This window comes from Camelus ferus, chromosome 7 (assembly GCF_009834535.1).
Source record: "Camelus ferus isolate YT-003-E chromosome 7, BCGSAC_Cfer_1.0, whole genome shotgun sequence".
Classification (NCBI taxonomy): domain Eukaryota; kingdom Metazoa; phylum Chordata; class Mammalia; order Artiodactyla; family Camelidae; genus Camelus; species Camelus ferus.
This window is the reverse complement of record NC_045702.1, coordinates 43035141-43050104: the sequence shown is the minus strand read 5'-3', so window position 1 is coordinate 43050104 and position 14964 is coordinate 43035141. Positions and strand designations below refer to the sequence as shown.

Below are 14964 nucleotides of genomic sequence, written 5' to 3'. Positions count from 1 at the left end.
ATGCATGAAATAAGAAAAATGATAAAGTTAAATTTATATGTTTTGACTTGTAAAGACGTTTATGATAAAAGTAAAGTAATGTGTATACAGGACTTGATTTCACAGAAAACAACTAAACCCCCAAATCTCTCTCTCTTTTTTTCAGTCTGTGTGGGTGTGTTGGTGAAGTGAGCAAATCATACAGGTCTGATTCCACTATATAATTTGTGAAAAGATACATGTCAGTCTTTCAACATGTTTCCTTAGATAGGCAGCAAGGATGGAATAGAGAGATGAAATCAGCTTTTCTTTAGATAACTTTGAATTGTTACAACCAGCCTGCATCATTTTTATAATTTGAAAAATTCCAAATTAAGGAAACTGTGGAAAACTACCTGAGGCTGAGTTGTACATGGTTTCTAGATTTAATGGTAAATTTCATACTGGTTCAGTATTCATTTGTAAATTTTCTAAATTTTATCTACTTATAAAAGTAATCAGTATTTATTTTAGAAAGATTTAAAAATGCAGAAAATCACACACAAAATAAGAGAATAAATATCCTCAATAATTCCAATCCCTGAAGATAAACGTAATTAATATTTTAGTGTAATTATTTTTGGTCTTTTATTTCTGTGTTCTTGTGTTTGTGTATTTTTTTTAAGTCACATCCTGTGCATATCCCACTTTTTAAAAACCTAAAAAAAGTTGTTTTCCCAATAACCAAATATCCTTCTTTAGCAGTGGTTTAGTGGCTACCCTATATGCTATAAGTGTCATTTAAGATTAGATTTGACTATAACAAAATAACAGTGATTTAAGCACAAAGGTAGGCAGATCACGGATGGTATGTTGGTTCTAAGAAGTCAAGGCTGGCTACTTAATTGTGGGGCCCAGTGCAAAATGAGAATGTGGGTCCTCTCGTTGAGAAAGTAGAAAGTTCTGAAATCATGTCCCACAGGGTTAACAGAAACTGGTGACTAACAGAAATTCTTGAGCTTGTCTTGCAGAACAGCAGGTAAGGGAACAGCTTGTTAAAAATCACTCTGCTTGTAACCTGCCTTCGCTGACCAAGCTGCGTTAATTATTTTTGACTCTTTAACCACCCCTATAGATAACATCTCGCTATTATAATGGGAGCTTACATTGTTTTTCCAGAACTTGAAGTCAGCTCTTGTCCAATTCAAGCCAGCTAAGATTGTTTGGGACCATCGACCCTAAAACTGGGCCTGTGCAGATAAATGACTCTTTGATGTCAGAGAACCAAAAACTCCTCCCTCGAATTGTGCTAAACACCTCCATTCTTAAGCATGAATCATGTAAAAAAGCATGTATCTCAGATGTGGCTGCCCAGAACAATGATTACCTCATCTATTCCCTACCTCCAGTCACCTTTCCTCATGCCTAAGATCACCCTGCTTCTTTATCCCATAAATATTCCAAGCCCCTCATCTACAGGGAGGCAGATTTAAGATTCAGATTTGCCATTTGTTCTCTTGTCTCCTGGCTAGGCTGCCTTGTGAACAAACCCTTTCTCTGCTGCAAACCTCCGTGTCTATAAAGATTCTTTCCTTCTGTGATCTCTCTCTTGATTTGTCATGGTGTTTTTTAATTTTCTATTTAATATCATTCTACATAACAAAAAGATAAAAATTTAAGTTCATCAGTATACATTTTACTCTTCATTTTATATTGAGCAATGCCAGTTTAGATGCAAATATAAGAACATTTGAATTGTATATGGAATCACTGAAATCACATAATTTGTTATTTGTGCACGCATGTGCACCCTGTTACTGGAATATGTTGTGCAAAATGAAATCATCTGTTGTTATTTTATTTCTTGGTACATACACCTTCTACCAGCACTCTACCTTCATGTTACTGATGAATAAGAAGGACTGAAACAGGAAGGAACTTTGGCTTACCTTCCCTTTTCTTTCTACGTCATCATTTGTGGGGTAAGTTGTTGACTGTTACAGAGGAGTAAGATAACATGAGTAAGAAATGGTGCAACAGGCTTCCTTGGCTGTCGTGTTTCTAGAAATGCCATTGCCTTCTTTCCAAGTAGCAAGTTCTGGTGCAGATGAAAAGTGTGACCTCTCAGGGATGTCAGGGCCCTGGCTTAATCAGTTGGAGATGGAAGGTGCCTTCCTTGGACTCACTTTGAGTCTTGCTGAACTCCGGCTCATTGTGGGACCACAGGAATTCTGAGCTCATGGGGCTTATGCCAGTGGGGCAACAAGGAACAGCAACCAAGCATGTTGCATGTACCCCTCTTACACACATGCTCCGTCATTCTGTCAAACCTCACTTACAAAACACAAGTTCAAAGGCAAAATTATTAAGACTTTCATAATGACAACAGAAGCATAAATCAAGCCCAGGGCCCTTCTGAGTGGAGGTCCTTGTGTGACTGCACAGCTTTCATGCCCATGAAGTTGTCATGCTCCACGAAGTCCACAAGACTTGGACTTTTTTTCTCTTTTTGCTTCTTCATCCTCCATGTGGCGCTTCCATCCTCAAGGTCACTTCATGATCCAAGTTGGCTGCTGGAGTTTAGCATCAGCAGAGAGGAGAAAGGGAGAAGTGCAATAGGACCAACTCTTCCAGGCTGAATCAGGGTTTTGAAAGAGCCTTTTCAGATGCCCAGCTGTGCTTCCATCGCACTAATCAGAACTTGGTCATGAGGCTGCATTTAACTCTCAGGTCGGCTGGAAATGTAGTCTTTTTGCTGGGTGCATTGCCGCCCTGAATACCCAGAATGCAATCAGGCTGTTACTAAGAAATGAAGTTTAATTGACATGGATGGGCAGTGGATTGTCTCTGCCACACCAACTTTAAGATTGTTTAATCAAACCTTAATTTTTACTTGTGAGGGATGTTTGTGATTTTTTGCTATTATCAACAGCATTTAAAGCTTTAAAATTGTATCTTATTCTAATTTTTAAAAAGCATATTCCCAAACAATTAGCACATTTCTTTGGAAGAATTTTTCCATTTATTAAATCAAACTAAACATTATGCAAATCATGTGACTTTTCTGATCCCCTGGTCCTGCCCAGTATTGCTAATTTACGTGTGACTAGATGACAAAAAGAAAAAATGATGTGAGCAGCTTCTGAGGGTTGCTGGTTTTGTGACAGTCACTCAGTTCTACCTGAATCAATCTACTGCCAATATCTGGATACATTGTATCATCTTGTATCAATTTTATCTGTTTCTAATATTGAATCTCAGGATGCCCTCTATAATCTTGTTTTAATGTTATTTCTGATATTGAGTATCTGAATGCATTGTGTCACCTTGAATTAATATCCTCTACTTGAAGCTTGCCAGAATACAAAACCTAAGTGAGAACTAGCCATTGCTCATTTTCCCATTAGTATTTGCATACCATATAATCAAGCTGTTCTTTAGTTGGGGGAAGCTAGTTCTCTGTTCAGCACAAGTAACTCATGACTAAAAGAACTTGAATGTTCTTAGCTCATTTTGTTTGCCACATTGTTGCCAAGCTTATCAAATTATTTCCATATGAAATGAAAAAAAGGCTTTACTGGCCTCCAAAACACTTTTATTTGAAGTAAATAACTGTGAAAGAATTTACTTATTCTGTTTTTTTTAACCAACTCTTAAATGACACAAGAACTTGTAATTTATTAAACAGAACAATATCTGCACATTCTGATTCTAATGTGAAGTTTTTCTGAATGAATTTGGGTACAATTAGATTTCAGAAATGGAACGATTAAAATCTGAGTATTATGAGCAAACCATTATTTATAGAGTATAGTTCTACACACTCTAGCATTTTGTCCTTCACATATAAATATCTGGATACATTCACCATCTGAGTGTATAAAATTAAACTACCTGAACACCTTTAAAAAATTAGAGTAAAATGTAAAAATGTCTATAAAAAGAAATTCATTAGAGATTTCAAAATATCCGTAAGTGCTAAATAAGGTTTCCAGAAATCAGTGATTATGCTGAAACGTGTCACAAGGGGAACTGTTAACAAGTGTTACTTTGCCAATGGTAGGAAGATTGCCAACCTTTAATTGGCTTTAAAGTTGGTGTTCTATCAATGGTGTATTGTAAAAAGCAATAATGCCCACATTTATGATTTAAGCCTGAAATAGGGACTCTAGATTTGACTAAATGTGGCACTATGCACTAGTCCTTCTAATTAAAAATATTCAAATGCTAGCCTTTTAAATTTGATTCGGATGTTTAATATCATGTTTTTATTAACAGCCACAACAAAACAAAAGTTGTTTGTCTACAATGTACAATGTACAATGACCAGTCAATCTCCCTCTTGCTTTGCTCTGCATTAACTGCTTTGTTTAAATGGAAATACTGAGAATAGCTCTTTTGAGGGTGCTGGGAAGATGGAATTCTACTGAATGAAACAAAAATCTGTCATGGCATCATTCTTTGGATTCTGTAAGGGAAGGTGTCCTCATTAATTAATGCAAGTGGGATATCATATTATCTTTAATAAGCAGAGTGAACAATGCTCTGTCCATTGGCTTCTGGATTTCTAACTGTGAATTCCTAACTCCCTACTGTTCCTGGTCCTCCGGCAATGCAAGAGAACTTGTGAATAAAAATAGGAACGAACAAACACGGAGTAAACTTCCAGTCAAACCAGTGAGAGGGGGAATTCCAACAGAGAGATCACTTTCAATAATGCGTGAGGCTTCAGAGTGGGGAAGAAAATCCAGTAAGGATTTCTGAGGGAACACTCAGTATTTGGTGTTCAGTATTTAGCTGATTACCCTGGCAGTTTTGTCCTGCTGACTTGAGTGGCTTTGTGGATTAGGGAGAGTTCACAACTTTTCTGATTCTTGCAGGTTACCAGCCATGTGTTTTCCACTCTCCTCTTCCTCCTACTCACTGTGACATTGCAGACTCAGAATTTTAGCTCATTGGCCCTTAGAAACCGGCAAGGCACATGCAGTGACCATAGCTACAAAGCCCCTGTGGCAGACGCTGTTGGCTGCCTTCCCATGGTCATGCCTCCTCTCCGTTGTCTTCCTTGCTGGCAGGACTGCCTCCCACAGCAGAGGCAGAAAATGCCAAGTACTTGCATTCTCCGCCTTTCTCGGGACCTCAGTTCTGGCCTGTGTTGTAAGGGGAAGTCTGCTGGGAATTTGCGGGAAAGAAGAGAAGAAAAAAGTTTCTCCCCACCTCCCACCCCCAGCCTTTCTGTTTTTTATGTGGTTGTGTGAAAATGTGATGCCTGGAGCCCAGGAGACCGTCTTGTGACGATGAGGATAAAGATCAAGAAACTGCAAAGAGGTCAGTTTAGAGCTTTCTGGACTTGTGTTGTGTGATAAAAATAAGTTATTTTTAAAGCCACTTTTAATTTTTATTATTTTTTTTACTTTCACCCCAAAACATCTCAACTAATAGTTACTCAAAATCACTATAGTTTGCCAACACAAAAGAGACTGACTTAGGTGATTCAACTTGCCTTTCAGACAGTTTATGGTATCTACTTGGTTATTTTTCAATCCAGTTTGTTTGATGCTATAGAAAAGCAGTCTTCAGTCAAGGGAATACATGCCATTTGTTGAGATTCAAGTAAAATCTAAGTAGAACAATGGACTCTGAAATAACTGCTTATCCTTCATGACAAAATCCACCCACCCCAACAGTAATGCAATTTTTGTCTTTGATACCTTTACAAACATTAAGCAGAATGCCTGTGGTCATAAAAATGTGTTTCTCAGTAAAGATAAATGTGTATTTTTTATCATTGTGGATAAAATAGTCTGTGGAATGCAAAAGATAAAAAGTTGAGATTGATAGGTTTTAAGAGCCAAAAATAGGAGTAAGAATTCAAAAAGAAAAACAAAATTGACTTACACGTTTTTTTCATGAAACTCATTTTCATATAATCACAAAATATAAGAAATAAAAATATAAGTATTTAAACCTGGGTTTTGAGTTCATCTCAGGAACATTCTGAATCTATTCTCAGCTAGAAAAATTGGCAAAACGCCTACTATTTCTCACAAGCATCACAATGATTAGTTTAAGCAGAAGAATAAAATGTGGAAAGGATATTAAGTGTGTTTCGGAATTGACTTCAGAGTCAGATCTAACTCTCTTGAGGCCATCATTGAATTAATTCGGAGCTCAAATACAGAATCTTGACTAAATCACCTTGTTGTAGTCGCTTTCTTCACAGCCTATTCTTTAATGTGGAGAATATTATCAACAGTACCTAAGTCTCCCTTATGAGCTTGGAAAATTTGAATTAACCCCAAGCAATCTGTGATCTTGTATCAGTTAGGCTTCAACTCAGCTGTGGGTAACAGAGACTCGAGTCTAGTGGCTTAAACATATTCATTATTTATTATCTCTCACAAAACAAGGTACAGAATAAGGCACAAAGGGTACATACTTGCAACTAGAAGATATTCTGATATTTAATGCACAGCATAGTGACTATAGTCAACAATACTGTATTACATACTTCAAAATTGCTAAGAGCCTCGATCTTAAATGTTCTTACCACAAAAGATACGTTAATTATGTGATGGGATAGAGGTGCTAGCTAAAGGTATATTTATATGTTGCATATATATATTATATATAAATATATCAATCAATATCCTTGTACATCTTAAACTCACACAATGTTATGTCAATTATATATCAATTTTTAAAAAGGGTCTAGACATGGCAGTTTAGGGCTGTTGTAATAACTTCACAAAGTTGTCAGGGACCAAGCACCACCATCTGCTGAAAAGTGATTTTAAAAGAGATCCAGGGCTGGTGTCTACTTAGAAGGGCTTCTCGGAACCAGCAGACTTCATGTTGAAAGCAAAGATTGATTGTTTCTCAGGGATCTAAGAATAACCTCCAGTGGCCGGCTCACTAACCAGGATGGTTAAGTGGGGAAAGAACAAACTCATACCTGAGGGGAGGGTATAGCTCAGTGATAGAGCACATGCTTAGCATGCACAGGGTCCTAGGTTCAATCCCCAGTACAGCCTCTAAAAATAAATAAACATTATTACCTCCCCCCTCCAAAAAACAAAAAAAGGACAAACTCGTAGCTGGGTAAAAATATTCGTTGCCTATTCCAGCTATTTTTAGGACAGACAATGCCTTCACCCATAAGGAAGGGGCTGCTTAAATAAAGTGCTACATTGACTATATGGTTTATTTATATCGCTTTTCAGTATTGTGCTGGTGACTTCCTGGAATGCTTATTGATGTGCATATTAATTGCACTTCTAAAAACTTCTTGCAGATTTTAAAACACAATTTATTAGCAAATACAGTCCACAAGCACAAACACTTAAAACTTCCCAGCTGCAAATATATCAATTCATCATTCCCTGATACTTTTTCATCATACATTTCAGAAGTGCTTTCTCAGTGTTTGGTTGGAAAAACTTCAAGATGCTGCTAAAATAAAATTATTGCTCATGAATGTGATCTTCCTATTATAAAATATAAAATTATATGTGTAATGATGACCCATTTACATAGGCAAACTAAAGTTTTATGTAGGAAACTGAGAAAGAAGTGGTATCTCCATTTATTATTTCTCTAGTGTTGAATAAGTACTTTGTGACTGTATGCAGGCTTTCTGAGAATTAAGTAATAATTAATTTTCCACTAAAGACGTTATATGGCTTTTGTGCATTTAGGTGTTTTGATCACTCAAAGCTTACTTCTTTATTTTTAGCTTTTGCATTCTAAACAGCTGAAATAGTTTTATGAATTAACTCAAAAGTCTTCACAATACTCCCCTGAGCTATATTGGGAATCAGTTATAATCTTTGGGAAAAATAAGATTAATATAATATATATTTATATTTATTAATATAAGTATTTCAATATATGTAAAATATACACATACTCTGAGGATGCTAAATTCTTAACATTTTTACCTAAACACAGGTTAAGTAACAGAGCCAAGTAAATACGTGTATTTTATGCAGTTTTTGCCAGTAGTGTCTCACATGTAAAACTTCATGTTTATGAAGATCTAAAGACACTGATGATTAAATTTATGTTAAACATATATAAAAAACAGTACTATATTTTTCCCATGTATATAAATGATTGGAAATAATCTGAAAGAATACATGCTTAATAACCATGAATACCTTTGGGGAATTAGGGCTGGGATTGGGATCCTGGAGATGGTGTTCTCAAAGGACTTACACACTATCTATAGTAGATACATCATTTATTATTTTAATTATTTAAAATTTTTTAATATGAAAATGTTTAATGTAATTGATTTTCTTCTTTGCAAAAGAGAATTGTTAACAGTATTTGCCATGCCCATGATCTGGGCCTCTGTAATCCTATTTCAGTGCTTGTGATCCTGGTCATCCAGTACACAGTTTATGTAGACTTTTCTCACCACAAAGGAATGGGCATTATGGAGATTTGTTCTGCATGAGGCTCCTTGACACATAGATAGTGGCCAAGAAAGAATAACTTAACACATCTATACCTTAAGGCTCTGTTTGTAGTTTTCTTATGAATAATAATCTGGGTTTAAGAGTTGTTTATTCAGTTCCTGTTCCATGCCCCAAACCAGAGTAGACAAGGAACATACAAAGATGCATAAATGTGATCTTGCCCTTAAGGAAAGGTGGAGAGAGTTGGCAGGCACAAATAAAAGAGTGAAAATACAAGGGGAGAAAAGTAAATGGAAGTCTGAGCCAAGTACACAGGGAACACAGAGGATGGGGTTACAAATGGTGCTGAGGATTAAGGTGAAGGAGGAATCAGGGAAGACTTGCAGTGATATTTAAATGGATTCTTGAAGCATGGGTAGGTGTGTGCTAGGCAAACAAGAAGAAAATGGCATAACAAGGCAGAAGAACTGTTAAGCTTCCTAATCAGAGATCACTGGGGGAACCTGTTGATCATCCAAGGCTGGGCTTGTACATATTGAGCAAGGCAGAGTACAGCCATTATGGTGTCTCAAAAGGGAGGCATTAGGGAAGGTTATTTTTTTTTTTTAGTTGAAGTATAGTTGATTTACAGTGTTTTGTTAGTTTCAGGTGTACAGCAAAGTAATTCAGCTGTATTTTTTCAGATTATTTTTCATTATAAGTTATTACATGATTTTGAATATAGTTCCCTGTTGCTTATCTGTTTTATACATAGTAGTTTGTATCTCCTAATTTATCCCTTACCCTCTCCATTTCCCCTTTGGTGACCCGTAAATTTGTTTTCTATGTCTGTGAGTCTGTTTCTGTTTTGTTAATAGATTCATTTGTAGTATTTTTTAGATTCCACATGTAAGTGGTATTATATAATATTCATCTTTGTCTGACTTACTTCACTTAGTATGATATTCTCTAGGTCCATCTGTGTTGCTGCAAATGGTAATATTTCATTCTTTTTTATGGCTGAGTAGAATTTCATTGTACACACATACCATATTTTCTTAAACCAGTCATCTATTGATGGGAGCATGGGTTGTTTCCATGTATTGTAAACAGTGCTGCAATAAACATTAAGGTGTATGTATCTTTTTGAATTAGAGTTTTCATTTTTTCTGGATATATGCCCAGGAGTGGGATTGATGGATCATATGGTAGCTCTATTTTTAGTTTTTTAAGAAATCTCCATACTGTTCTCCATAGTGGTTGCACCAATTTACATTCCCACCAGCAGTGTAGGAGGGTTCCCTTATCTCCACACCTTCTCCAGCATTTATTGTTTGTGGACTTTTTAATGATGGCCATTCTGACTGGTGTGAGGTGATACCGCTTCAGTGATTTTGATTTGTAATTTTGATTTGCATTTCTCTAATCATTAATGATATTGAACATCTTTTCATGTGCCTGTCAGCCATCTGTTATGTCTTCTTTGGAGAAATGTCTAGGTTTTCTGTCCATTTTTTGATTGGGAAGGAATGTTACTTAGTTTGAGGCTGCAATTAATCATTAGATAGGCTTAGATGGCAGTTAGTAAGTGTGATCTGGGCAGAAGTTGTTCAGAATTTGTAAATGAGATGAGCTGTTGGAAGAGCCAGTGTTCCTATCTATAGAACATATGAGTCAGCAAAGTTAGTTGTTAGTTTAGGGTCTGTGGTTCTGCTTGGAAGATCTGAATCAGGAAGGGCTACGGTTCAGTCAGTTTGATCTTAGTGTGTATGGCACTTTATTGTTCAGTGCAGTTGATCTGTTTTGTGAGTCACGATGCATTTTCAAGTTGCATTTCTGTTTCATTTCTCACGATTCATTTGTGCAAATGTACAAGGACATGAAAGGCCATGGCCCGATTGTAAGTGTTGCATGAAAATAATTTCTGAGATTGGATGTCAGTCCCAGGGCAGAGCAGTGATAGATGTTTTCTTTTCTTCATTGCCCTCCAGGTCCCTGGGAGTTTACTGGCAGAAGGACCAGCCATGGCTTCAGTGTGTCGCAGGAGGTGGGGGGAGGGGAGGGTTGGAAAAATTCTGTGAACCTTCTGATGTCAGAGAGCAAGAAGTGTGTCCAAAAAGGTTGTCAAAGTGAAGAAAGCCTGAGATGAGGATCTTGAACCATGTAAGAAAGAACAAAAACAAGGTTTAAGCTGAGCAAGTGGGATTCTTCATTATGTGTTTGCATATGATACCAGAAACCAAGAAGTTCACCGGAAATCCACATGCTGGATAGCAACTAGATGGTCCCTGAAGTCCCTTCCAAATCTGAAACTTAAGGTACCAAAATGATAAAGGTAGAAAAGGGTCAGGAAAACATATGGACATAAGGAAAAGGAGGCAGTCATAAAATACATGAAATGTTGTTAAATGCAGCTTTGTATCCACTCAATCCAACAGCCACTTGGTGGGTGGTCATCTACCTTCTTGCAGGAGGGACTTCAGATAGCAATGAAGGGCAGCCTGGGGCATGGGGCTCCATCTCAAATATGAATGTGAAATGTAAACCCATTAATAGTCATTCAAATTATTTACCCTTAACCAACAGTCTTCCAAGAACAATAAATACAGGAAAACTCTGCTTAGTCATGTGATTGGAGTTGATAATAAAGGTGGACCATAATTAGGAAACCAATAGTACCAAGGTCCATAAATGTGCTATTTAGATTTCTACCTAAGGTAAGTAGGCCATTCATCAGAGTTCAGAGATAAACCAGTGACTGTTATGAACCACAAGGTTGAGAATCATTGGTTACTGACTATAGTCTACGTGATTGAAAGACTATGTAAAAGAAAGTCCTTTTTTATCTTTTGTTGTAAATTGTCCACTTCATTGTTTGGGTAAGGTAACTATGATACTATAAACATGCAATGATGCTGTCGGCCACCATTTATTGTGCCTGTAGTAGAATGGGCCAGCCTTTGCCTTGAGTGCTTGACATTCATTTTCTTATCTTCTTAATCTTCAAAGACTAGGGAGATAAATGAATTACCATTCCACAAAGAGTGAACTGAAGCTTGGAAAGATTAAGCACTTGTTGTTAGTCATTTAGTACTGAGCCAAGGTTTGAGCCTGGGCCTGTCTCACACCTGGATGGGGATCAAAAATGTGCTGTTTACCTGCTCAAACGTGAGCTGTATGAGTTGGGGAAAGTGTGATGAGCGGCTGACCTTGATCAGATCCACCACCTGGATTTTGGAAATGAAGATGTCCTTCAGAGAAGAGACAGGTGGAAATATGCAGCTAGTCCTGGGATGTCATAAAGTGTCATGGTACTGAGGACTCATGGTCTAGATGCCAGGCTGGAACTTTAAGAAGCCAAGGTTCACCTGTGAGTGGATTGATGGGTTTGATATGGTTTCTTCATATTAATAGGGCAACCTGTTAGATACATTCTGGTATGAGGAAATAAACTTTACCTGTCTGTGAGGGTGGGAGGAATGTGAGAAAGAATGGGGAGAAGAAAACATAAATATAGAAGAAGGAGACAACAGTGGGTGGTTTTGAAACCAACCAGCATTGACTTCCTACCCTGAATAATGGTAAAAATAGCACACATTTTCTGAGTACTTCCATATGCAAGCATTTAAGTGAACACGTCACAGCTCTACCAAATAGGTGCTATATAGATGAGAAAAACTAAGGCTCGGACAGGTAAAGTCACTCTCATAAAGGTCTGTCTGACTCAAAAGCTAAGAAAGGATGCTATTTCTTAATCCATGTATGCCTCACCCATTGTTTGTGCAGGATGTCTTTCAAACCCTCCTCTAAGGAGGTCTGGAGACAAAGAAAGGTCTGGAGAGAAGGTCTGTGGATGATCTGAAGTAGAATTTCTCTGGACAGGGCTCTCAGAAAGAGGGGAGACACAACAGTTGAGAGCTGGGCACAGTTGAGCTGTTGTATGGTTGGAAACCTGTACTTTGTTGGCTTGACAATACGTACGGACTTTGTGTTTCCTTTGCTTATGTCCCTTTGTCTTCAGTCAGGTTCCTTTGGAAAATTCCAGCCTGCTTTGCTGTGCTGAGAGAAACAATGTTCTTTTGTTTGTGCTTGAGCCACCAAGCGATGAAAAACACTCTCTCTGTCAGGACTGGAGGAAAAGATGGAATGGGATGGAGGGCGGCGTGGGGGATGCCTGTGAATATCAAAGTGAGAGAAGCCTCAAAGACCCACTGCACACACACTGCATTTCTCCTCTATGTATGATGGCAAGGAGGGGAGCAGTGAAAGGGGGGCAAGTGCCTTTTTACTGACTTACGCTGTTGCCCTCTCTTGACTGTAGATAAACACCGTGAAACAAACAGGCGTCCCATGGAACGTATATATGGATTCTTTGGGGGTCTCTGTTGTTGACCTTTCCACTGTTTGTTCCTCTGATTTGGGATAAACTAGCCTGATGTATTTTAAAGTCTGTCAACTCCTTCTTCTCTCCCATATAACTCTACTTGATGCTGGGGTCCTTTTGCCCCACAGGCAGCCTTCTTGAGGGGGGTACCCACAAGGCAGCTCAAGCCTGCTTATCCTTTTTTTTAATTGAAGTATAGTTGATTTACAATGTTGCATTAATTTCTGGTGTACAGCACAGTGATTCAGTTATACATACTTGTATATTCTTTTTTATATGGTTTTTCATTTTAGGTTATTACAAGCTATTGAATATAGTTCCCTGTGCTATACAGTACGACCTAGTTGTTTATCTGCCTATCTTTTTCATTGTACACTTAGCCAGAGAAAAATTCCACATCCTTGCCATGTCTGTTGGGAATCTGACTAATTAAAAAAACAACTGCAGTTTAATTGATGTTTTACCAGTTAAGCCTAAAACAGTGCCATCCCTGAGCACATCAGATGTGCTGCTTTGGCAAAGGAGCAGGCTGCTCCTTGACCCTCCTCCTTCCTTGACTTTCCTTCCCTCCTCCTTGTCCTCACTCTCCAGTTCCTCTCCCCTCTGCTCAAACATGCAGAGAGGGCAGGTCAGCAATTCTAGGGCATCATCATAACCTCAGCTGGAAGATGGCTCTCTTCTTCTCACAGGCACTTCCCCAATTTAGGACCCTCCCCTTGGTTCTCTTAGTGTCCTCGTCACTTGATTTGGGTAGAGGATAGGAAAGGAGGAAGCAAAGGAAAACACAGTGGAGAGAAGGAACTCATAATCCTGACATTTCTTTCAGACTTTCTGGTTTTTGTGTGCAAGCTGCTGGTGATGCGGTGATGGCTGGAAAAGCAAATCTAGCTTTGCTTCTAGCAAGTTCTGAGGGCACATATCTGAAGATTTTCTTCAGAATTGAAGGTGGAAAGTACAAGCACCTATTATCCTCAGTTTTAGCACCTTATGTTCGCTGTTTTGGGGTTTTCCCAGCAACCAGAAGCGACAGGAAAAATCTTATTAAATGTTCGATCATGTGTGTTAATGCAGCAACAGAGGTGCAGAACTGTGCTGATTACAATCATAGGGTCGATGTGGGACTAAAATGAAGTAGTGAAAGGGATGACGGCCCAGCCCATGGTGGCTATTAAATTAGCTCAGCAATCCCAAATTTGAAACCTGTATGGCCAATTATGTTCTAGAATTCAAAAGTTTTGGGGTTTTAAAATGGTAATTCTGTGTATTAACTAGCACCCCCAGGGGGTCTGGAGCAGAACCCTCTAACCAAATACATTAATATTTCTGCAGTAAAACATATAAATAGTCACAGTAACTGGTTCACAGACGGACTTTAACCTAATGTCTGTGCTGGTGATGATTTGCCACTAAATGAGTTCAGATTAGCCTAAGGTTTTGGCATTAAATGAATTTAGAACAAATTGTCAACTTTCAGAGTTCCTTAGATTTCAGTCTCCGACGAAAAGATTGTGGACTTGAATTAATAATACAAGGTCTTTGTCCTAGGAACTGAAAACCAGCAGACCAAGTCACTGGACTATACTATCTTCACTGCTGATTCCCAACAATGCAGCATTGATCTGACCCCATACAAAATAAACTGTGCTTCATTGGACCCATTCATGTTTTACCGAGCTAGTCTAAAATAGTGCCCTGTCTAAGGACATCAATTGTTCTGCCACTCTGGCAAAAGGACTTGGTGTCTAGCAGACAGGCCTCTTAGATGACTATAACAGTACAGAGATTTATTAAATGGTGCCCTGCTGGTTAACAAGCATTCATACAACTCTGAAACATGCCTAATTATACCCAGGGAGTGTCAGGCACAAGGCTGGGTTCACTGGGAATTTTATCCACCTCCAAGAGTATAGAGTACACCCATTAGTTATGAGTCCCTTTAAAATACTACATTCTGGCTACTGTCAGTTGTTTATACATGCCATGGACTTTGGCGAAGCTGCTTCTACTATTGAATGGCTGATTTTTTTTTTTTAAGTTTTAAAAAAGGTAGAATAGAAACTATACATTTGATCGAGAGGCCTCAGATTTATTAAATTTATTGTTGAACTTGAGATATTTACTACCATTTAATTGACTTATTTAAAATAATACACCGTAGAAAGCTTCGTGTTCCGCTAAAAATATTTTTAGTATTAACTAATTAGAGCAGTAAGATATTTT

The 14964-nt window shown here is 38.0% G+C and overlaps 1 long non-coding RNA gene across 1 annotated transcript; it reads left to right on the top strand.

Annotated features, from left to right (window-relative positions):
- The first annotated feature begins 4942 nt into the window (after positions 1 to 4942).
- Positions 4943 to 10555, top strand: LOC116664904. The gene is made up of 2 exons (XR_004321444.1): positions 4943 to 5286; positions 10352 to 10555. It is a non-coding gene; the product is annotated as an uncharacterized LOC116664904 (long non-coding RNA).
- Positions 10556 to 14964: the final 4409 nt, after the last annotated feature.